The sequence below is a fragment of the Nomascus leucogenys genome, chromosome 2 (genome assembly GCF_006542625.1).
Source record: "Nomascus leucogenys isolate Asia chromosome 2, Asia_NLE_v1, whole genome shotgun sequence".
NCBI lineage: Eukaryota > Metazoa > Chordata > Mammalia > Primates > Hylobatidae > Nomascus > Nomascus leucogenys.
This window is the reverse complement of record NC_044382.1, coordinates 15,070,247-15,094,672: the sequence shown is the minus strand read 5'-3', so window position 1 is coordinate 15,094,672 and position 24,426 is coordinate 15,070,247. Positions and strand designations below refer to the sequence as shown.

At 38.8% G+C, this 24,426-nt stretch overlaps 1 pseudogene; it reads right to left on the bottom strand.

Moving 5' to 3' along the window:
• Positions 1–14,581: 14,581 nt before the first annotated feature.
• Positions 14,582–24,426, bottom strand: part of LOC100603320 — a 72,400-nt pseudogene continuing 62,555 nt past the window's right edge.

Sequence of the window (24,426 nt, the reverse complement as noted above, 5' to 3'; positions counted from 1 at the left end):
AATAGAAGTCTTCCTCTTTGGAGATTGAGTGTCATGTTTATTTTATGCTTGAAGATCCCTTGGTTAAGGATGTATTCATGAGAAATAATCAGTAGAAATGACAATATTTATGTTAAGCTCTTTTTTTCTATGAAATTATTCTTTAGAAATTTTGCTGCCGCTAATCTTTCCAATCTGCCATAAGATTATCCGTGAAATTGCTACAAGATTTGCCAGTGGTCTCAGGGTATAGGGGCTGCAGCATGAAAATTACACTACAGTATTTTGAAAAAGTACATCAGAATTAATTTGTTGTTGTTTTTCTTCTGATCTATACGCAGTTTAAATTCATGCTGGCCTCTGCTGTGAGTGGGAGAGATCCATAGATAATTTGTGCCTTTAATGATAGAAGTTCTCACAATTCTCTACATGAATGTCCTGACAGGGAAGACAAAATTGCCTTTTTGCCACTAGAAATGCAGGACAAAGCAGCTGACAAATGTCATCTGGAATTTTATATCATACAAACACATATTCCCTGTGTCAGCAAGGGTACGCCTATATGATTTTAGACGTTTCCTTCTAATTTCTCTAGAAATAATGGGTTAGTTCACACAAGACAGTGTGCAGATTATTGATATAATCACAAATTGAAATGGGGCCCTGAGCCCTCTGTTCACAGAAAAGCTCGCCTGGCTTTTTCTGTATTTGAAGTGATTAACGGTGGTGCAGCATTGTGGGAAAATGGTATGTCTATAATTATATGAAGCCACAGGAGGGAGAAACCCTTTCTGAACCTGGTCTTTGAAGACACCCAAGTTATTTGAGTCTAAGCCATTAGGGGGAAAAACAGGAAGAAAAAAGCAAGAAAACTATAAAAAAATCAGAATATGTAGTAGTGACACTGGTCTAGGGAGAGACTGTGTGAGACAGAAACAAAACGGTTGGGGACATGAAAAGGTAACAGACAGCAGGAGATACTGGTTTAGTAGTTAAACAAGAGACTGTGCAAAGCCAGAGCCCTCATCCTATTAGCTGACTGGTATCTCTCTGTCATCCCTGTCACTCCACCCTCCTTTCTAACCTGTAATACGGAGACAATATTTCTCACCATCTTTTGTGGGACACAGTGACACAGACAGACTGCTAAAAATAGAAAAGACAACGTCAATATTATAAACGATGTAGAATAGGTTGGTCTTCATTGCAACCTCTCTCTTTCTCTCTCTCATATTTGTTAACGTACAGGCCTTCTTAAAATGTAGAAAGATTTAGGACTTATGTGCATTTCAGAATCACCTTTAAGGTGCAAGGGGCGTCTGGGACACTGCTTTCTCCCCAGCAGTTTTGGTACCCTGCTTGCAGGAGACGGACTGTATTCTCCGGCTGCCCAGGGGCAGAGTTGGGGCTGGCCGGAGGATGCGAATACAAACCGGCAGCTTATTTCCATTCCTGACCACTTGGTGCCACTCTAGCTTTAGAAACTGCTCAGCTACAACAAAACCCTGGCATACAGCTTCCTTCTAGGTTGGCTTCTGTGGTTTCAAAGACAGTCATTGTTTTGAAGAAGGTCATTTGGAGAGTTCGGTGGCTGATGTGATTAGAATGTGTACAGCGAATCGCATTCCAGGTGCTTTGTGTGCTAACACTTAGGTGTTATTACCAGCATTAATTATCCAAGGGACATGTAACAAACACAGGTGGGCCCTTGTTGGTTCATTTAAAAGGCAAGGCTCTGCAGAATGCAAACCTCCAGGTAGCCACGCTGGCCTTTAATTTGGAGTTTAATTTAGGGGTAGCTGGAGCACATCAGACCTCGTCTATTCATAGATTGGATGTTATAAAAAGAAAATTATTTCAATATTAGTTCCTCTCCAATCTATGCTACACACACACACTTACCCCTAGAGTAAAAACAGTCAGCAAGAACTTGAAAATGTTGTTGTTAAATATGCTTCTTTGCATGTGACAGTTTAGGTTTTTTTCCTACCCTCATCCTCTTTACTTGCATAACTTTTTATTCATTAGTAAAAATGACATTTTTCTTCACAGAAAGAACCATCTATCAGATGAGTTAACTACCCCCAGGTTGCAAAACACATAACCCAAAATGACACATCTTCATCTTCATCTTGTTCTCTACCTCTCTTTTTCTTCTGGGACCAAAAAGGATTCGAGGAAGAAATTTGTACATTTTTTTTTTTTTTTTTTTTTTTTTACCGCATCAAGATGACTTTCTAAAATGGAGGCCATTTCAGTATTTAGCTGAAGGTCCTTGTGTTCTGTTTTAATGGGAGCCCAGGAGGGGGGTTTGCCCACTTTTAAAGATGCTAGTGAGAGCTGTGCTTTTCTGACTCATTAATTTGGAAAGACAAGAGGAGGCTGCCATTAAGAAATGTCTTTGCAATTAATTGCATGTAAAACCAAGTTTTTTTCTGACACATTTGTAGAAATTGCTTTACCTTATTTATGCTGATATGCTTCTGCTGGCCTTAGCATGAGTGGAACTGGCCCTAGGCAAAATTGAGATGCTGGCAAAATCTGTTTCTAAGCCCCTTCTGATTTTGTTGCTCACCTTTTCCTTCTCTGAATCCAGAACTTCTTTTTTATTTCCCCTTAAACCTTATTAGTTTTGAGTTCAACTGCCTCTGGCATTCCACTTACGAACCGTGGGCTGTCCTTGGGTTTGGGGGTCAGCAAGCTCTGGTAGGACCCTGACTCTGCCATTTTCTTGCTGTGTAAGTTTAGGGAAATGATTTAATTTTCCCATTTTGAATAATCAGTGAAACACATTATGTGAAGCTTGGTGTCTGGCTTCAGAAGAGTGGAACACACAAAGTGCTTGTTGAAAGTGAAATGTTCTAAATCTTATTGTAGACAGCTGACTCAGAATTTTAAGGAAAGACTCAGGAATCTGCACTTTTAAAAGTGCTCTAAGAAATTCTTAACACTTACCTAAGTCTGTGAACTCCTGGCTTAAGAAATAAATCTTCCAAGGGGTAACTGTCTTTGTAAAAGGATCAGGAAAAATAGCATCACCAAAAGGAGGGGATGAGTAATGGGGGAGGGGGGTTACTTAGATATCATAGTTTTTTTTTGCAGGGGAGAGATTTGTGAGCAAAACAGGATGTGATTTCATCAATCTGCTGTCCTGAATCCCATCTAGACAGGAAAATTTGGGCATTTGATTCAGTATATTGTTTAGGCAAAGTACACAGTACCTCCTTTCTAAAGTGGAGATGCTAAATCCACCGATTTTATTCCTTCAATGTCATTTTTTCCAACTTTTTAAAAGTTGTTTTCTGTATTAGATCATTCCTCCCACCTTTGCTGATTCGTAGAGTCTTTTGCTGGACTGTAAGCTCCACGAGGGTGGAGACCATGATTTTGTGCTCCTTTGGGATTTCAGGTTCTAGCACAGCACAAGCATGTGTGGTAGGTGTCTGGTCAATGAAGACCCGAGGTGGGTAGAAAAATTTTCTTAACCTCTAACATGTACTGATCAATCTTCCCTTTTCCTCGTTCCGTTCACCTTTGTGTATACTTAAGTCCTGAACAGATTCAGATTCAGTGAGCAATAGAACTGTTTCGGGGAGGCTGATGCTCTGGATGAAGCTGGGTTGCATGTATTGAAAATCAGGGATGGCTGGATTTATGGAAGGCAGATTTTGAAGGAAATTAATTCAGTACTGGCTTGTGCCTGGGCCATCTTTCTAGTTCAGATCATCTAGGAGATTAAAGATCCACTAACCCAATACCAGTCTGATTTGCAGAGCATATTGACCATTTGGAAAATTGAGCGATGGACAAGTTACTCCTTGCCGGGCTTTGATGTTGATCCAGACACTTAGTGCCTTGTGAGAAGATTTTAAGGAGTAACAACAGCGAGAATTGTTTTGAACATGGTTAGTATTTCCCTGAGGCAGTAACAACTATCTAATTCTTCTCAGAATTGAATGTACATAGGGGAAATGCAGATTCCTGGGGGCCCCATTCTAGATCAAACCCATATATTGCAAACCATAGGCCTGGAGGAGAGCAGAAGAGAAGCCCGAGAGATTTAATTGGACTTAGTCTGGAAGAGGATTTTCACAGGGTCCAGATCATCCCAAGTCTCCCACTCTCTTCCCCTCATCAGGGGCACTAATGGGAGCAATATCTGACATGTGTAATTTATTCACTGCTCTCTGCATGGGAAGTTCTGGAATAGGAGTTAGCAGTATACTTGATCTATATATATTTGACTCCAGGCCTCATCCTTGTCACTGGTTCTTTTTTTTTTGTGTGTGTGTGTTTTTTTTTTTGTTTTTGTTTTTGTTTTTTTTGAGATGGAGGCTCGCTCTGTTGCCCAGCCTGGAGTGCAGTGGTGCGATCTTGGTTCACTGCAACCCTCACCTTCCGGGTTTAAGCCATTCTCCTGCCTCAGCCTCCCAAGTAGCTGGGAATACAGGTGCCCACCACCTCATCCGGCTTTTTTTTTTTTTTTTTTTGTATTTTTAGTAGAGATGGGGTTTCACCATGTTGGCCAGGCTGGTCTCAGACTCCTGACCTCTGGTGATCCACCCACCTTGGCCTTACAAAGTGCTGGGATTACAGGCGTGAGCCACTGTGCCCAGCCTGGTTCTGTAACCAAGAACCACATAACTTTTTGAATCTCATTTGTTTCATCTGTAAAATGGTTTAAGCAAGCAAACTTCTCTCATGTGCTCTGGCTATCCCTGTGCCCATATTTTAAGTGGGTTATAAGAAGAGTTTTGTAGATTTTTCTTATGGTTGACTTTGAATTCTTAATATTAGATGGGTTAGAAGCCCAATTTCTTTTATTTTTAACAGTTGAGGGCAGTGATTCTCAAAATGTGGTTCCTGATCTGGTAGTGTCAGAATCCCTGGGGAACTTGTTAGAAATGAACATTCTGAGAGCCCACCCCAGACCTACTGATAAAATGTTGGTGTGGAGCCCAGCAAGCTGTGTTGTAATAAAACCATCTAGACTGTTCTAATGCTGCTCTCCTTTGAGAATGACTGAACTTTAGGGAATGTTCCTCACTGGAATAAAATTTTAATGAACACCAATGTGGCTGAATAGATAATCCTTCATATAGCAGAATTTCAGGAGAACAGATAAAGGCCAGTCAGGGACTGTGTATGGTAAGAGGAGAGTAAGACAGTATCTTGGATCAGCTGCATCACAGTTACCTTAATTGTTTTTGCTAGGGCTGACCTTATGCTTATGTTAGAGAAGTTATTTAAGCTCTGAGTTTTGTGGTTCTCGCTTGTAAATTTGGGGGAATAATAGGAGTCCTACTTCACTTGGCTACTGTGGGGTTAAATGAGGATGCATTAAAGTGCCTCATGCAGTCTGGTGTGCCAGGTGTTGGGTGAATGGTCCCTTGTGTACCCTCACTGAGTGATGTGTGATTCCACTGGACTGCAAGCCCAAGGAGGGGGCAAGGCCTGTATCTCTTTTGCTCATTGTTACAGCTGTGAGAGTGAAGACAGTTCCTGACCCAGACATCGTTCAATAAATATTGGTTGTATGAACAAATGAATGAATGAATGAAAAAAGTAAATGGATGAATGACTACACCAGTTTTGTTTGGATATATTGGCTGATACAGTATATATATGATGAAAAGTTTACTTTTTGAGGTAGTTTTAACCCATAATAAAAAATTTAAGGGACATACAAGTACTTCCATATCATTAAGTATAAGGGAATAGGGTTCTTGCACTAAATGGTGAAATTAAATTAATACGGGTATTTACTGATTCTGTGTAAGTGATTACATGAAAATTTTCAAAATTTCAAGTTATGAAATACTGCAGAGATCGATCACTGAAAATATTTAGACAGACTGAAATTTAGGGTAGATCAGCTTTGCAAACACATTTTTTTCCCTTTGGTTTCCTTATGAATCATTTGTTTTTGACCCTCAACAAATAAAAGTTGCCAGGAAAAAAGAAAGTCTCCAATGAATTTCTGCCTTTACTTTAATTCATTCCCTTCCTCTTTTTCTTCTCTGTCTTCATTTTCATAACCATTTTTTTTTCTTATTTGGGTTCCGACTATTTGCCAGTGATGTTAAACACCCTATAGGATTTATTTATTTATTTTATTTATTTATTTATTTATTTATTTATTTATTTATTTATTTATTTTTGAGACGGAGTCTCACTCTGTCCCCCAGGCTGGAGTGCAGTGGCACAATCTCGGCTCACTGCAAGCTCCGCCTCTTGGGTTCATGCCATTCTCCTGCCTCAGCCTCTCCGAGTAGCTGGGACTACAGGTGCCCGCTACCACGCCCGGCTAATTTTTTGTATTTTTTTTTCAGTAGAGACGGGGTTTCACCGTGGTCTTGATCTTCTGACCTCGTGATCCGCCCGCCTCGGCCTCCCAAAGTGCTGGGATTACAAGCGTGAGCCACCGTGCCCGGCCAGGATTTATTTTTTTTCTAAATTAATTTTTTGCCAACCATATTATAACCACTCCATTTTACAGATGGAAAGACTGTGACTCTGAAATATAAGTAATGTAAGCAAAACAGGACTGGAACTTAGGTCTGATTTCCCATCCACTCCATGAGAGCATCTCATCTCATGCTCTTTTCGCTGTAGCACCTGGAACAGAGAAACATCTTCATTGCTTTTTGGCTAGATGTGGTTACCTATTACTCTCATACTTAGGAAGGGTAGATGGGCTTTCCAATTCTTAGAAGACTTGCAGGTGAAAAGGAATGGACTGAAAGTAGCCAGATCATGAGCCATAGGAGGAGGGAGGATGGCCTTTCTTTTTGTCTAAGAAGTGGATGTTCAAACATCAGAATGGAGAAAACTTAAAAGGGAAAGGCTTTGGCGACCTTGGATTTGGGCCAAGGAACGCTCTCAATCCTCTTTACTGTTTACTCACAACCCCTTGATTGCACCTATTCCAAGTTCTATGATTTGAACTTACTTTTTTGTGGGCCTTTGACACTGATTGTCTGTGCTCTCTCCTGCTTCCTGTTCATTCATGGAAACTTGAAGCTTCTGTCAATGTATGCCTGACAAGTCTAGGCAGAAGTGATCTCTCCATTGCATTCGTGACTCTATTTGACATTCATTTGGCACTCAATTACATATTGCCTTTTGATACCAATAAATTAGCTAAATAAGAACCATTTAATGTTGAATAAGTAGTGTATTGTTTTCCAGACACAATTGTATTGTAAAGGTTCCATAAAAATAGACAGCACTTAAAATAATCATATGAATGAAATAATAACTAATTTTCATTAAAAAACCAGTGTATCAATTTCATCTATTCCTCATATGAATTTTTGTTGATATAGCTGGAAAATGTAGTCCAAAAGGAAAAATAAAAATCAACATAATTCCAGCATCCAAAGATAACTACTCTTAAATTTTAAATAGATTGAGGACAGAGACTATTTTTTATAAACCTGAAATGTTTAACAAGGTTCTAGTCACATAAGGAATACTCAGGGTACATTAAAAAATTTTATTTCAATAGTTTTGGGGTACAGTGGTATTTTTTTGTTACATGGAAGAATTATATAGTGGTGAATTCTGAGATTCTAGTGCACCCATCACCCCAGTAGTGTACATTGTACCTAATGTGTAGTTCTTTTTAAAAATCTCTACCCTCCTCCTTCCTTCACCCTTCTGAGTCTCTAAAGTCCATTTTACCACTCTATGCTTTTGCATCCTCATAGCTTAGCTCCACCTTATAGGTGAGAACACATGGTTTTTTGGTTTTCCATTCTTGAGTTGCTTCACTTAGTATAATAGCCTCCAGCTCCATCTAAGTTGCTGCAAAAGGCATTATTTTGTTCTCAGGATACATATATTGAATAATCCAGCATGTTCCACAAAACGTAGTTGATTAAACGTAATTGATGAAGCTTACGAGAGAGCTGAATCATATTTTCTTGACTTGACTATTGACTTTCCCTCCTTCTTTTCTTTTTACACAGCTGACTGTACAGTATGACTTCTGTCCAATGTGACTTCTACGCAATGATGTCAGAGACTGTTGTTATGTAGAACTTCTAGTCACAGGAAAAATCACACTTCCCTTGGCCAACACTTTACTTTTTGTTTTAAGAAACTAGAAAGGCTATGTTCTAATGTTTTCTTAAGTAAAACTTCCAGGCCTTAACAAGTTGCATTTTTAGAAAAATCTTACTCAACTTAACTCCCTGTGGTTCTGTAATGTCATCTATAGAAAAATATCTTGAAATAGCTGTGCCTCTTTGTGTCTGAAAGATTGCTCTTTCCTTGGTCCATGAAGATTTATAATTAGGTTGATTTAAAAAAACCGTCTAGCTTTGACCATATTTCCCTCTCCCGTTGAATTCTTGATCTTTTATGATAAAAAGATACATGCTTTTTTCTGGATCCTTCTCTTTCTTTTTTTCTCACCCTTTCTTCAAAATGGGATGTTTTGCCAATAGCTTTACTGGTAGTACTATAAAAAGTCATGGCTGAGAGCCTAAGATTTTGGAGTTTCAAGTTCTTACTTCATCATTGTTTAGCACTGTGATCCGGGGCAAGTTACTTAACTGCCTCAGTTTTCACATATGGACAATTGCAACAATAATATTAACTACATCACAGAAACATTCTAACGTTTATAAAAGACATTATATGATAAGAGGCTTAGCATGCTGCCTGATTGGTGCCTCAACGTAAGAAGAACTGTCTTTTCCCCAAAATATCATCCTCCAGAAGATGGGGTGCTTTTACTAAAAAGTTATTATGGAATCTCTCATAAGATATGTGCTGTAAAATAGCACATAAAACCACATAAACCCTAATGACCTCAGTGAATGCGAGTTTTCCATACCTAAAGCGATCATCTGCCATGATAGATTCAGAAAAGAAGCCTCCCAAATTAAGAAATAATTAGTAAATGTTCCTGGAGATTTCACATTATGACTTCAAGTATTGGATGTCACTGTGAACAAAATCTTTAAAGAGTCTTTAAAAAGGAAAATTCTGTGTGTTTAGGTTGTGGAGATTAGGTATCTACTTCTATAGGATGAAGAGAAAATGCCCCAATGTAATGCTGATGAGTACTTCAGGCAGGAGGTAATATTGCTACCAGTCGCATCATGCACAATTTCAAACAACTTAGATGGAAGAGAATATAATGAGTGCTAGAAGACTGTTAGACATCTCAAAATATGCATCCAGAGATGATAATGACATGATGATGAAGACGCATGTGAAGAATTCCAAGAAAGTTATTCCAAGTATCGTGAGGATAGTAAAGAATAATATATCTGAACTATGTCTAAATTAATGTACTTCATACAATATGTGATTTTAAATACACTTGCATATAGAAATGTACAAAAAATAAACCTTAGAGGAAAATATTTAACTTTTTGTCTCTAAGTTGAAGTTAATATACTGAAGTTGGCTAAAAAACATTTTGGGAATCTTCATATTGAGAAAATGCAGGACTCATATTCTGGGCCACCGTCTGTTCTAGCATATATGGTAAAGAGTACTAAAAGATTAGTCCCAATCATAGCAGCAACATTTCAGAAAAGATAAAGTCTCTTTAAAAAGTAATCAGTCTGATATTTTGAACTGGAATATGCATATCTTTTGTCATGGGGATTCCTTTTTTTAAAAAATTCAACATTATCTCATTCTATTGATCTTTGAAGCTATCAAATTATGCTTCCTCGATTACCATTTTTCTCCTGTCTCAGCCCACCAACTTTGCACACATTCCCTAACCACACACATATTTTTTTCATGCTATAAAAATAAATCACTCTCTAACTTTTATGTTGGTATACTTCATGGTAGAGTATTATTCATAACATTCCTGTTTAGTGTATTCTATGTGTCAGTCACTGTTTTAAGAACCTTATGATCATCCTGTTTAATCCTCACAACCACTTTCTCAGATAGACACTACTCTTATCCCATTTGAAACAAGAATAACTGAGGCACAAAGAAGTAAAGCAATTTTCTCTAGGTCACATAGCCAATAAGCAGTAGAGCCAGTATTTGAATTTAGAGTCTGACTTCAAAATCTCAGGCCTTAACCACAATCCTATACCCCTCCACTGGCTAGGCAGTCTTGTTTACGTTTATTTAATAATAAGACAACTTTTTAATTACAAAAATTGCACATGTTAAATGTTAAAAAGCAATAGTAAAATTGCTAAATTTTTAAAACCTCAAACAATGGTAAAACACAAGTTGAGAATGAAAGTCCCTCCTCCACTTACCGATTTTCATTGAGATGACTATTATTAGAAGTTTGTGTTTAGCCAGGGATAGTGGTATGCACCTACAGTCCCAGCTACTCAGGATGCTCAGGAAGATCACTTGAGCTCAGGAATTTGAAACCAGCCTGGGAAACATAGAGAAATCCTGTCTTAATTTTTACAAAGTTTGTTGAATATTATTTCTAATTATGTAGATATAGATATAAAATATATATTAATAACACCACAGTGAACATATTCTGTAACTCATGACTGATTCATTTATATGTTATGAATGTCTTTCCATGAAAGGATGTGTGGTTCTGCCTTAATTTATTGGTTCCATAGCATGGATGTAGCATCATTTCTGTAGTCATTCCACAATTCATGGCCATTTGGATTATATTCATGGGAATATAGGAAACTATATGAAAATGAATATCCTAGACTTTATCATGTCTGTGAATGTCAGTTCCATTTTTCTCCAGTTCAGGCTTAATCTTGATATTGCTCTTGATGCCTCTTTTTCTCTAATACCCACATAAAATCCATCAGCATATTCCACTGATTCTATTTTTAAATATATGCAGACATTGGTCATTTTGGTCATTTCTAATCACCTCTTCTCACTATCATCCAATCCATTACCTCTTATCTGAACTATTGTCATTACCTTGTAACTTGTTTTTCTACTTGCCAATAGCAGCCAAGAGTGATCTTTTTAAAACTTAATCAGTTAAAAATCGCTCTACTCAAAGACTCTCCATCTAAGTCACTAACATTCAAAGTGCATGCCATGGTCTTTAAGACCCTACCTGAGCCAGTATCCTACTACTTTTCCAACCTTGACTTCTACCGCATTCCTGTGTATTCACGTTATACCAGTCACATTAAAACATCTGCTATTTCTTAAATATAATAAGCACAATTTCTCCTTAAGATCTTTGCGTTTGTTGTTCCCACTGCCTACAATCCTTTGAACCATTCTTCCCCCATATTTGCTTGACTTCTTCATTTCTCTTTTAGGTCTCTGTTCAAATGCTATCACACCTTATTTGTTGAATGAGTGTTGAGTGAATGAACATATCTTTACCCAATTGAATAAATATTTCTGGAGAATAAATTTCTAGAAGTGAAACTGCTTACTTATTTTTCCTTTTCAAATCCTTTGTTATTCCAGTACTCCATCTTATATCCTTGCCTATTTTATTTTAGTATTCTCATGCCCCTGTTCAAAATGCTTCTGTGTTCCTGTCTGCTGTTTCTACTGCGGAAGGCTGGCTGGCTTTCTTTCTCTCCTGGGAGCTCTGGAAGAAAAGGAGACACTAGGCAGCCGGTCAGAGTCTCATGGGCCACTTTGCAAGGCTATGATTTCAAGAGTGACCTTGGGGTGTGACTGAGTTGTCATTAAACAATTTAATAGATGAAATAATCCCTTCTTCATACTTCAGCCACACTTATTTCTTTCCAAATATCTGGCACCATGTTGTAAACACTCAACACTGTAAAGAAAATATTTTTTTAAAAATCTGTCTTATCGTATTGGTTTAAAATATAGAAGATGTATATTGAAATTAGAACAAATCAGATAAATCCTGGGGTTTTAGTCATGAAATAAAACTTTTGTCCCTATGTATCTTTAAAATATTATGGCATTTTTGTTCACCCTTACCACATTCCATTTGAGAAAATCATATGATTACTGTTAATGACAAAGCAATTTATGATTTCCATGATTTCCTGGATAACTAGGATAAGAATGAGTAATTAGAATAAAAAATTATGGAATTTTTGAACTAGGAGAGCTCATTTGTTTATTCCCCTCATTTTCTACAGAAAAGGAAACAGACTACTGTAGAGGTTGGGTGACCCATTCAAGGTCACACAGCTAGTAAATGGTACAGGTGGGTCCTCTGACTCCAGAAATAGTGCTCAGTAGCATCCATGGAACAGTGTCTGTGAACCAAATCTTTTGCTAAGTGAAGTTCTACCTGATAGATAATTCCTGTTCCTTCCAATTGTCCTGACACCCTGCAGTTTAGTTAGATTACGTGATTTGGCCTCATATTTCTTCTGGAGCTAGCTGGATAAGGATCACCCTATTAGGGTGCTTAATTTTGTGCTAATGATCTTTCTTTCTGTCTGAAGTCTTCAGGTTACAGTTTTTTCAAAGAAACTCTGTGCTGCTTGTCCTTTTCTGCTTGCTGCATGATGTGCACATCAGTGCCTCCTGCAGCCTTCCACTTGTTAATTGCCTCTCCTTCCTAATGAAGCCTGTATCAGCTCCAGTGCTAATTGAACTTCGTCCTTCATTCAGACTGTGTTATTAAACAAATAGTCACAGTGTTTGGTCTCACTTTAATAGGAGCATTGATGTTTGCTTAACATCAAAAACTTATTAGTAATCCATTGAAAAGGCAATTAATGGAGGACATGTGGGTAAGGAAATTGAACTAGTCTGTACCACAGGACAAAGAATGGCAAAAACATTCTGGTTTTCTAAGGTTTAACTGTCTGTATCCTGGTAGTTGCAAATTGATTGTTAGATTCTTGACTCTTAACCCAAATCAATGAATTTACCATTTATGTAAAGTAGCACTTATGTGTCTAATATCGAAGTGAAGGACAAGCTGGCTTATCTGTCTCTGAAGTTTTCAATCATTCTCCATCTCTCTTTATAACATTTTCCCCAAGCTTTTTAGCAGGACTTATCTTTGTGGTTACAGAAAACATGAACAGGTGAAAAGAAGGTAATGCATCGCTTGCAGTCTTCCCACCTATAGCTAACCACTGATAAGCTTTGGTGTGTATTATTTGTTCTTTGGTGCTGCATTCTAACACACACATAGAGGCACAAAATTGGATTACATACCATATTGACCTGTTGTTTATTTTTTAATTGGTCATATGTTCTAAGTATCTGTCCTGGACAATAGAGACCTATGTCATCATAGTCAATGGCTTTGATATAATCTCTTGGTTGGATAGGCTGTAATTTATTTCATCATGTTGTTAGAGGCTTAGAAACAAGTGTCTCTTACTTAATTGTTTATGTAGCCTTAAGTTGACTTTATTATTTGAATGAGTAATAGTAATATTAGAAAATAGTAACACTAGAAAAAGAAAATTGATAGACTACTCTGTTATAAAATAATTGTCCTCTGTTTTGTGAAATATGCAATGTTTGGTATTATCAGGGTACAAATTTATAGGCTACGTAACAACTTTTTTGAGTATCAAATATTCTTTACTTGCAATTTCACCAAAAAATTATTAAGAAATAACAGGAGGTTGATCAAGAACTATTTTTAAGATAATGGCTTAAGGTGTGGATTTTTCTCTACCTGTATACTCATGAGGATAAATGATACCTGGGTTCAAAGGAGAAACAAACTAAAAATATGAATCTAATGGCATCTGGCAGTGGAGTAAAGGAGAGCAGATCGAATTCTCTTTACAGTCCACATTAAATAGATATGAAAGGAGAAGAAACAATAACGGGTCACTCCATTTGTTCCAGGGACCTGGGATATAATGCGAAACTTCCATCTGTGTTAATGAGTCATGCATGGCTGGGTCCCCAGGCAATATTTAGTAAATGAGTAGCAATAGCCTGGCAGGGACCCTTTTAGAAAGTGCTGTTGTTGCATGAACCTAAATATATATATATATATATATACATATATATATATATATATATATGTATGTATTCTGGTTTAGCTAGGATTATGATGCATAAAATGTTGGTAATAGGTTTAAAAGATTAGCATAGACCAGCTTTCCATGAGATTGTTCTTTATATAAAAAAGTTAAATGCTATTTCTAATGTCATCATAAAAGTCAGGCTGGAGGATTATCGATTTTTTGGAGGCTTTTACTAGATAGCTTGATAATTGACTCTCTCAAGTTTTAACACTTGGCCCTGGGTTTGCTGTTTACCTTGCTCAAGCAATTTGGTGTAATTAATTTTTATAGCTGTGTTTGCTTTTAGGGTTTATACTTTGGTGGAAAGCTATCTCCAGTCAAAACCTCATAGAATTACTTTTTTCTTTGAATTAAACCATGCAATTGTTTAAAATAAGAGTCTCATCTATAAAATTAAATAGAGAGTAAAATGTAAAATCTTTTAACATCTTTACAACTACATCAGATAGACATGTCTGTGGATAAGGATTGAAAAGAAACAAAACTGAACGCAGTTAATGTGTTAGGTAGTAGAATTGATCCATATTTTTAGTAAAGAATAAGTAAAAATAAGGGAAAAAGAGGCATGAGGTGAGTTGTTGTTGTTGTTGTTTGGCTGGTAACGTCAGTTTTATCAATTTTATTCGGTTGGGGCCGCAACTGTAGCTTGGCTGCGGGCAGGGCCGTCCTCACAGGTTGCTGAGTTCCAGCAGGGTCTGGTCCAAGGTCTGATGAATCTCCACGTTCTCCTCCTTGGCACTGGCCAACGTCTCTTCTAGGTCATCAGTGGTTTTCTCTAACTTTGCCACAGACCTTTCGACAAACTCTGCTCTGGTCTCAGCCTCCTTCAGCTTCTCCTCCAGCAGTTTCATCTCCTTTTCATATTTATCTTCTTTGGTGGAATACTCCTCTGAGGCCGTCAGGGACTTGAGGGTCTGGTCTGTGGTTTGAAGTTTCTCCTCCAACTGTCTGGCTTGGCTCTCGGCCACCTCAGCTGTCTCTTCTGAGCGCTCCAGGTCTCCCTCCAGGATCAGCAGCTTCCTGGCCACCTCCTTGTGTTTGCCGTCTGAATCCTCAGCGATGCGCTTGGCCTCCTTCAGCTGCACCTCCTCCGGCTCCATCTTCTCCTTGTCCTTCATGGCCGGGTTTTTATGACCTTCATCCCTCTCTCGCTCTCATCGGCTGCCTTCTCGGTCTCCTCTAGCTTTTGCAGGGTTGTAGCCAGACGCTCTTGTGCCCGGTCCGGCTCCTCCTCTACCTGTTGAATGTGGCGGTTAAGGGAGGCCACATCCGCCTCAGCATTGGTGGCCTTCTCGGCCCTCTCCAGTTTCTCCTGGGCCTCCTTCATGGATTCAGAATACTTTTCCACCTCTGTCCTCTTCAGCTTCTTCTGCTCCCCTTCCAGCTGCTTGCAGTGGTCCTCAGCTTGCTTCTTGTTGGCTTTGGCCAGCTCCAGGCGGTCGATGGCGTTCTTCTTGTCCAGCTTTAGCATCTGCATCTTCCTGATGGCGTCCCTGGCCGGCGGGCAGGCGGTGAGGACTGGGTGGATCCAGCTGGCTGCGCGGACTCAACGCACTGGTGGCAGGCGAGGAGGGCCGATCTGGACCGATAATTTTTTTTTTATTTTTTTGAGACGGAGTTTCGCTCTTGTTAACCAGGCTGGAGTGCAGTGGTGCGAGATCTCGGCTCACTGTAAGCTCCGCCTCCCGGGTTCAAGCGATTCTCCTGCCTCAGCCTCCGGAGTAGCTGGGACTGCAGGCGCGTGCTACCACGCCCAGCTAATTTTTGGATTTGTAGTAGAGACAGGGTTTCACCAGGTTGGCCAGGACGGTCTCGATCTCCTGACCTCGTGATCCGCCTGGCTCTGCCTCCGAAAATGCTGGGATTACGGGCGTGAGGGAGTCACCGCGCCCGGGCTGGGACCGAGATTGTTTTAATGCTTGTAAAAAAAAAGAGTTGATGCTCATCTGTAGAAAGATTTGGCTTTAAAAATAATCATTGATCATGCTGACTGTTAAACGTAATTGGTCAGAAATCACACATACTCAATAGACTTATAAGAAGAAAGGAAAAACGAAACAAAACAATGGGTGAAGATTATAAAAAGAGAAGTTCTCCAGCCTGGAGAAGCATTCTTCCTCTTTTTCTTCCTCCTTTTTTTTTTAATCCACAAACTTGTTGGTAGCTGGCCTTTTGGGGGTGTGTTTTTCACCACACGTTACGGGAACTCTCAATATCTCTCAGGCTGAAACCCTATTCTTTCTAATCTGATCAGACAAAACATTTTAAAAAGAAAATAGTTTTGATTATATGACTCTGTTTTGCGTTGTTAAAATTTTTTTCTTAAATATTTTTAAATTGATTTGTAATGTGATACAAGATGATTGCACAAAGTTAGAAATACAAAGTAAAAAGAGGAAAACAAGGAAAATTGATAATTCCTCCATTCAGATTCATCATGGTGTTAAATGGTTTTATTTCATTCATTCCAGTCTTCTTTTTTTTTCCTTCAGTATGGGTACCTGTTTATATATATTTTTGCTAGTATAATAGAATAATGTGATAAACCTTTGTGTATACACATTTTGTGTACAGTTCTGACTATTTCCTTAGGATCAACTTAAACCCTAAGTTTTAATACCCTGAAGGCTTAGAGTTACTGTGGGGCTTTGGGCTGGAGAGAGGGATTGGTGGTACTGAAGCTGTTGATTACAGGAGAGAAAGAACCGTGCTCTTGAAGTATTCCCTTCACCCCCACTTATAGTGATCCCTCCTGGTGTTGTAGAGATAGCATGGAATTGTTTCTGGCCAGATTATAATTCTGAGGACTCCAGGTTGATTCTTACAGTATGTAAGAAGAAAAAGTTAGAAAAGGTTTTTATGCACGTAAGTCACTCCTAAAAAGTTGTGTAGAAAAATGAAAGCTTATTTGAGATTATTATGTGCTATAAATATTCTGATCTGTAAGTTCGATTTTCTTTTTCCATTGGGTAAAATATAAATCAGAGTATCTTGAGTATTCTTTCTTTAAAAGAGAACATGGGTTCAATAACGGAGACTCACAAATAGAGGGATAAGAGAAATACGAAGTTTTGCTTTTGCAAACATACTGAAGTGGAAAATAGAAAAGCTGAAATCAACAATAACAACAACAAAAACGCCACATCCATTTGGACTAAAATACATGTATGTATAACACAACTTTCCAAGCATAAAACGAAAACTCTCACCAAGGGAATGAAAAAAATACTTTTTGAAAAACTGCTGAAATAGGCCTGTTGTTGAAATAGTTTTATTTCCCCTTTAGAAGGTCTATTTACTACAATTCTGGGAGTGAGAGGGATGATTTTGAATAAAGAATAGAGCCATTTAAGATGTTGTGCAGAGTACCAGAATTTATGATGACTGGTTTGAATTAAAACTAAATGTCACCAGCAAATAGGAGCTGACAGAAATGTACATTTCATTTATTGTATTGGGAGCTAGGGAGGGCAGCAGGGAGGAGCTTACACTTAACAGGACTCTCTTTTATATGGCACTAATTTTTATGTGGAGAACTTAGACCTTACAAAAGCATGTGTTTCTCTCAAATCTCAGCTGTTCAGATTAATTCATTAATTGACAAGAGTTGAAATCATACCTCCTACTTGGGTATAGTACAAGAGGAAAAAAATTAAAATATTTAATGCATTTATTCATTCAGCAAATTTGTATTCAGCAGCTGCTCTTTGCTGGGTGTCATTCCTGTCACTGTGCGGACACTGGCAAACCAAAGATAGGTCCTTGTCTTTGGGACCCCTAGAGTTGAGGACAGATAATGCGTAGGAAGAAACAGGTGAGTTATCTTTCAACAATTAAAATGGAATGATTGGGAGATGCTGGGGGAACACTTCAGGTTGGGCGGTCAGGGAAGCCCGCTGTGTCACACCCGAGAGCTCTCCAAGATGATTCCAGAAGTCCATCCCTTTCTCTTTTCAATTTATCGTATCTGTCTTTCCTCCTTCTGTGGCCTTTACCTTCTTGTAAAGCACTTACTATTATTATTTGCTTTGACGGAGGAACTGTAAAACTGAAATAAAGATGCAGTTAAAAAAAAAAAAAGCCTGAAATGCATTTTTTATAAATCAGAGGCTCAGGTGCACCATCCTTTTTTCAACTCCAAGAAAATCATAAATTATTTTATTAGAGGGAATTACCACAGCTCTAGATCTTCATGATTGCTGAACAGGAGGCTTTTTTCTTTTCTAAACATCAAGTTAGCTGCCAGTTTTAATTTTCTTTTGGAATTTACACATTAAAGACATTGTTTTAGCTGTTCAACAAAACTGTCTCTTATATCCAAGGGATGGTGCCAGAGTATGAAATGTGCATCTTGGTTTGATTTCTTCCCCTCCAGCCTGATTCACGAGTAAAAGCCAGCCTTGTGTTTTATGACTGGAGGGCTAGTATTCAGTGCTAATAACTATGGAAAAAAAAATTCCAATTTTACTCTTTAATATCTTCATGCCCAGAAGTTTTATATTCAGGCGTCTGAGAGTGGGTCGACCACATTTCCGGTATCTTGACTTGATGGTGCTGTGAAGTTCTTTCGCATAGATGATTAATGCAATAATTCTGGCACTCGGGATTTCAAAGACCAGTACAATGGCAAAACAAAAATTAACACATGTTTATTCAGTGTTTGTTGTATGTCAGACACTGGTCTGGTATATGGAGAAATAGCGGTGAACAACAACAAAAAGAAACTGGCAAAAATGATTGCCCTCTTGTAGAGTATATTCAAACAAGGGGGGGAGAAAGTAAATGTATAGACAAGTAATGCCTCATGGTGATAAGTACTCAGAAGAAAGATTGCAGAGAAGGGATAAAGGGATAAGCAAGGTGGAAGTGAGGCGTGCAATTTTAGACAGGAAAAAGATAAGCTTGGGAAGTTCTTCCTGAGTTGGTCACTTTAAGGATAGATGGGAAGGGGGCCAGGCAGCAAGCCCATGTGAATATCTAGGGAAGTTAGGAACAGCAAGTGCAAAGGCCCTGAGGCAAATGCATGCCTAATTCCATCTAGGGCCAGTAGGGATGCCAGTGTGGCTAGAGGGTGGGAAGAGGAAGGAGGAGTTGTAGGAGATGAGCTCAGAGATGAAGGGTGAGATCACGTAGGTTCTTATCAGCCCTTAGAAAGACTCTTTGGGTTTTGGTCAGAGTGAAGTGGAAAATCATTTCAGGATTGTGAGCACTAGAATGTCACGATTTGATTTTCTACAAATACACTAAAAGAGAGGAAAGAAAGAAGTAGAGAGACCAATTGGAGGCTATTTCAATAATCCAGGCAAAAGGAGATGGTGGGTTGGATCAGAGTAGTAGCAGTAAAGGTGGTGAGAAGTCTGATTTTGGATACATTTTGAAAATAAAGCCAACACGTTTTACTGCCAGTTTGGATGAGGGATGTAAGATAAACAGAAGGGTTAACAATGGGTCCAAGGTTTTAGGCTGGAGCAAATGGAAGGATAGAGTTGCTATTTACAGAGAACAAGAGGATTGGGGGCTCTTTTAGGGGAAAGATCGGGAGCTTGATTTTGGACATACTGAATTTGAGGTGCTCATTATTACCACAATGGAGACAATAAGCAGGATGCTGGGAATGAGCGGTTGAGATTGGAGGTATACATTCGGGAGCAGTTAGCACTGGTTTGCATGCTCTACACTGATGTGCACACTGGCTTCTATGTTGTCCTGTCTGTGACTTGCATAAAAATAGTCTTTGTGGCACCCTCAAATTGTAACCCAGTTCCAAGCCAGGTATCTCAGATTGTATCTCTGGCTTAATTCTGGATTGGGGGTGATTTGATTTATTTTTGTCGTATTCATTTTCCCCTCTGTTCAGTCACAACCATGCAGCTACGTATTATTCTTATTTCCTGAGGGGTGTAGGTAAAGGGTCTGATACTGATTTATAAGCCACAGCAAATTCAGCCCCTTTTGATACTGCTCTGAAAGGAGGCTCTCTTTGAGAAAGTTTTTGTTACCTTTCCAATTAATCCATCTTAGAGTTGATTATAGTTTTAAGCTTCATGATGCAATAATCTATAACATTTATATAGTGCCATTATCTCTTTCCAAGTACTTTATGAACATTTGTTTATTGCTTGCCGCATTACCCCACGAGGCAGGTAAAGTCCCATTTGCATTCATTGTAAGAGTTTCCTGACAGTGGGGGTTTGAGCTGTGAAGTGACTACCCATCAAACACCTGGCCAGTTAGGGATAGAGGGATCAATAAGCAAGTAATGATGATGGCTTCATCTTCATTAATTAATATTATTTTAGTACTTCCAGCATTCCCTCATAAAAGTCAGAACCTCAAATGAAAATGGTGTTTTCTTTCCCTAGAGACTGTAATGGATGCGATCAACTCAAATAGATGGGAGATATTAAGCGCCAAGAGGGTGAATGAGGAGGTGGGCCCAAACTGCCCTCAACATTCTCATTATGAAAACAGAATTGTTACCCCAGAGGACTTTAAAGCAGTACTTAGTAATCTGGTAGAGTGAGAGTAGAAGCATTTGGCTGACTGGCTAATTACAAAACTTCATTTTTGCTTACAGTGTTAGAGATCTCAGGCAAAAAATGTTTTCTTTCATTTATTAAAATTCACTCATTGACTGATTTCTTGATACCTCCTATATGATAGGCACTTTATAGGCCCAAAGGCAGATAGCAATATATAAAAAAGACAAACATCTCTGCCTTCATGGAAATTTCTAGAGGGGGAATAATGATAATTAACATTTCAGTACTTACCACGTGCCAGACACTTTCTGTCACTACATTTAACAAATCATTTGATTATAACAAGAGTCCTATCATTACCAATATTATACAGAGAAGAAAACTGAGACATAGAGAGAATAAATTACTTGCTCAAATGCATAGTTAATACATCATGGGGCTTTAGTCCAAAGTGACCCACTATGCTTTAGTTTAGTTTTATTTTCTGCATGAAGTATTATAGTTGAAGGAGATGATTGGTTTGAAGAATTCACCTTAGCTATTTACAATGATAAATGTCAACATATTGATCTTAAATTCTTAGGAGCCAAAATGCATGCATGCAGAATTATGTCACAGGTCAAAGGAAAAAATTGGTCTTACATTGTTTTTCTCCAAGTTTTTGCCTTGAGCAAGTAGAACTTGGGTATTCCATTCTCACATCTTCTCTTTCTTGTTCATCTGTATTTAATGAAGACTGCTGGCTCTTTCAGATAAGCTTTATGTCTAGGATATTTGGAAATGATAATTCAGGGCTGGCCTTGAGCAAAATGGTAAAGTAGGTTGAGTTAGCAATCTTAGATGCTCCCAGTTTCTCACCATTTTCCCACCCTCTTTTTACTCACTCACTTATACACCTTTTCTGTTCCTTTCTACAAATGAAATGAATAAAAATAGCTTAAATTTAACTCTCTCCCAAGTCAATTACTTTACTTTTATAGATTTTATGGATTTACTTTTCATGAAGAAATTTCATGCAAGCATTAGAGCCTGGGCAAGTCTTGGGAGGACTTCTCAAAATGCCTTTTTAGTACTGGTGAAGAATGACACAGGGAAAAGAGTAGGAACTTGCAGGTTGGATAGAATGAGTTTTACTTCTGACCCAATCCTTTACGAATTGTGGGGCACTGGAAAGAATATTAAAATCATTGGAGTCTCATTTTCCTAATCTAACTAGGATTCAATAATTTCTAATGTATGTGAATTGAGCTTCTCTGTGTCTAGTTACTTGATAGGTGCTTAATAAATAGTTGCTGTTTGTTAATGTTCATTCAACAGGTGTTTGAATTCTTGTTATGTAGGGGCTAGGTTCTGGGGAGATAAATTATGGTGCAATGCAAATACCATGAGTGCTAATGAAAAAGACAATAAAAATGGTCTTCATTCCAAGCCTCAAACAATAGAGTAGGTGTCCCCTCTTCCATCTCTTCTCCATTTTTTCCTTTGCTTTGATAAGAACAGTAATCACTAAAACACTTTTCTTAGTGTCTTTTATAATCTCCTATTTTAGTAAGAATTGACTCCACTGATCATCTTGCCCTTTGTGTGTTCTAAGCTTCAAGAAATTGGCCATGAATATTGTTCCTTCTGTTCCTGTGGTTTCCTCATCACTGCTTTCCCCTGCTCTGGTCCTCTGTAAGATATGGAGCCTGGGCATTCTGAGTGCAGTTCCTACATTATTAATGTCTGTGCTGCACTGCCTCCCTGAAATAGTGATGAACTGAATTAGGCTGTCTTTGGAATAAAGTAGAGGAGTGGATTCTAAACCTAAGTATAAATGGGAAGCAAAGGAGAGGAAGCTGTTTCACAGAGTTCAAACCTGCAAGGATGGCAGCACCATTAACCAAAACCATGAACACTTCTAATGTGTGAGGGAAAGGGTGATAGACCATGAAAGAGACTAGAATTTGGGGGAAAGATTTGGGCTGAGAAGAGAGATGAGGTATGTATCAGGGAGCCTCCTACATAGTGATGATATTTAATTTCATGAGGCTGGATTAACATACCAAGAATACCAAGGGAGTAGGTAGAGAAATACAAAGAGTAGAGAGGAGGATCAAGGTACTGCTGCGGGGAAACTCACATTTAGTGAAGGAGCAGCAAGAGGACCTGAGTTAGAGCAGACACCTAGGAAAATAATGGTCCTATGGGAAAAGGGAGTTCTGGAAGATAAATTGACAAGACTGTGAATGGTTACATAGGGAATTAGAAGAATGAGAACTGAAAAATAGCTCTAGAATTTTTTGGTGAAGTGCCCATTAGGAATCTTCAAAGAAAGAGATGGGCATGGTAGTTTGAACAGATTACTGTGGAATAAGAGTGAGTGAGCAATCTAAGGGAAGGAGCTAAGTATGAGCTACTCTTTCAAGATCTTGAATGGCAGAGAGAGGGAGGGAAGCAGAGAGACAGAAAGCCAAAGAAGACTTGAGAGTGATGGGACCTCAGGGTAGGTAGATTAGGAGACAACTTTAGGTGGAGGAAAAGGTTCCAGTAGACAGAGGGTAAATACAATCTTAAGTCTCTTCTTAGAGAAGAAGAGTGGGGCTGGGGGCAGTGGCTCACGCCTGTAATGCCAGTACTTTGGGAGAGCAAGGGAGGTGGATCACCTGAGGTCAGGAGTTCGAGACCAGCCTGACCAACATGGTGGAATGCCATCTCTACTAAAAATACAAAAATTAGCCAGATGTGGTGGCATGCAACTGTAGTCCCAACTACTTTTGCATGGAGACTGAGACAGGAGAAACGCTTGAACCTAGGAGGCGGAGGTTGCAGTGAGCTCAGGTCGTGCCACTGCACTCCAGAGTGGGCAAAAGAGTGAGACTCTGTCTCAGGAAAAAAAAAAAAAAAAGAAGAAGAGTGGTAGTTCTTTGTTTTCGGACTAGTGGAAAGAAAATAGATTAGATATAGGATAATCTATTGAGGAAGATGAAGTAATGATAGAATTTAAGGAGAGAGTAAAAACTTAATATAGGCATTTTGTTATCTTTATAGTTGTTTCAGTTAGTTTTATTTTTGAACAATAATTATTCCAGATGAGAAGGATAGTAGATATTTATATTGGAACACATCACCCATTTCACAGTTTTCTTTTCTTTTCTTTTATTATTATTATACTTTAAGTTTTAGGGTATATGTGCACAATGTGCAGTTGTTTGTTTTTTTTTGAGACAGAGTCTCGCTCTGTTGCCCAGGCTGGAGTGCAGTGGCTCAATCTTGGCTCACTGCAAGCTCCGCCTCCTGGGTTCACGCCATTCTCTTGCCTCAGTCTCCAGAGTAGCTGGGACTACGGGCACCCGCCACCAGGCCCGCTAATTTTTTGTATTTTTAGTAGAGACGGGGTTTCACCGTGTTAGCCAGGATGGTCTCGATCTCCTGACCTCGTTATCCACCCGTCTCGGCCTCCCAAAGTGCTGAGATTACAGGCATGAGCCACCGCACCCAGACAGGTCTGTTACATATGTATACATGTGCCATGTTGGTGTGCTGCACCCATTAACTCGTCATTTAGCGTTAGGTATATCTCCTAAAGCTATCCCTCCCCTCAACCCCCACCCCACAACAGTCCCTGGAGTGTGATGTTCCCCTTCCTGTGTCCATGTGTTCTCATTGTTCAATTCCCACCTATGAGTGAGAACATGCGGTGTTTGGTTTTTTGTCCTTGCGATAGTTTACTGAGAATGATGATTTCCAGTTCCATCCATGTCCCTACAAAGGACATGAACTCATCATTTTTTATGGCTGCATAGTATTCCATGGTGTATATGTGCCACATTTTCTTAATCCAGTCTATCATTGTTGGACATTTGGGTTGGTTCCAAGTCTTTGCTATTGTGAATAGTGCCTCAATAAACATACGTGTGCATGTGTCTTTATAGCAGCATGATTTATAGTCCTTTGGGTACATAACCAGTAATGGGATGGCTGGGTCAAATGATATTTCTAGTTCTAGATCCCTGAGGAATTGCCACACTGACTTCCACAATGGTTGAACT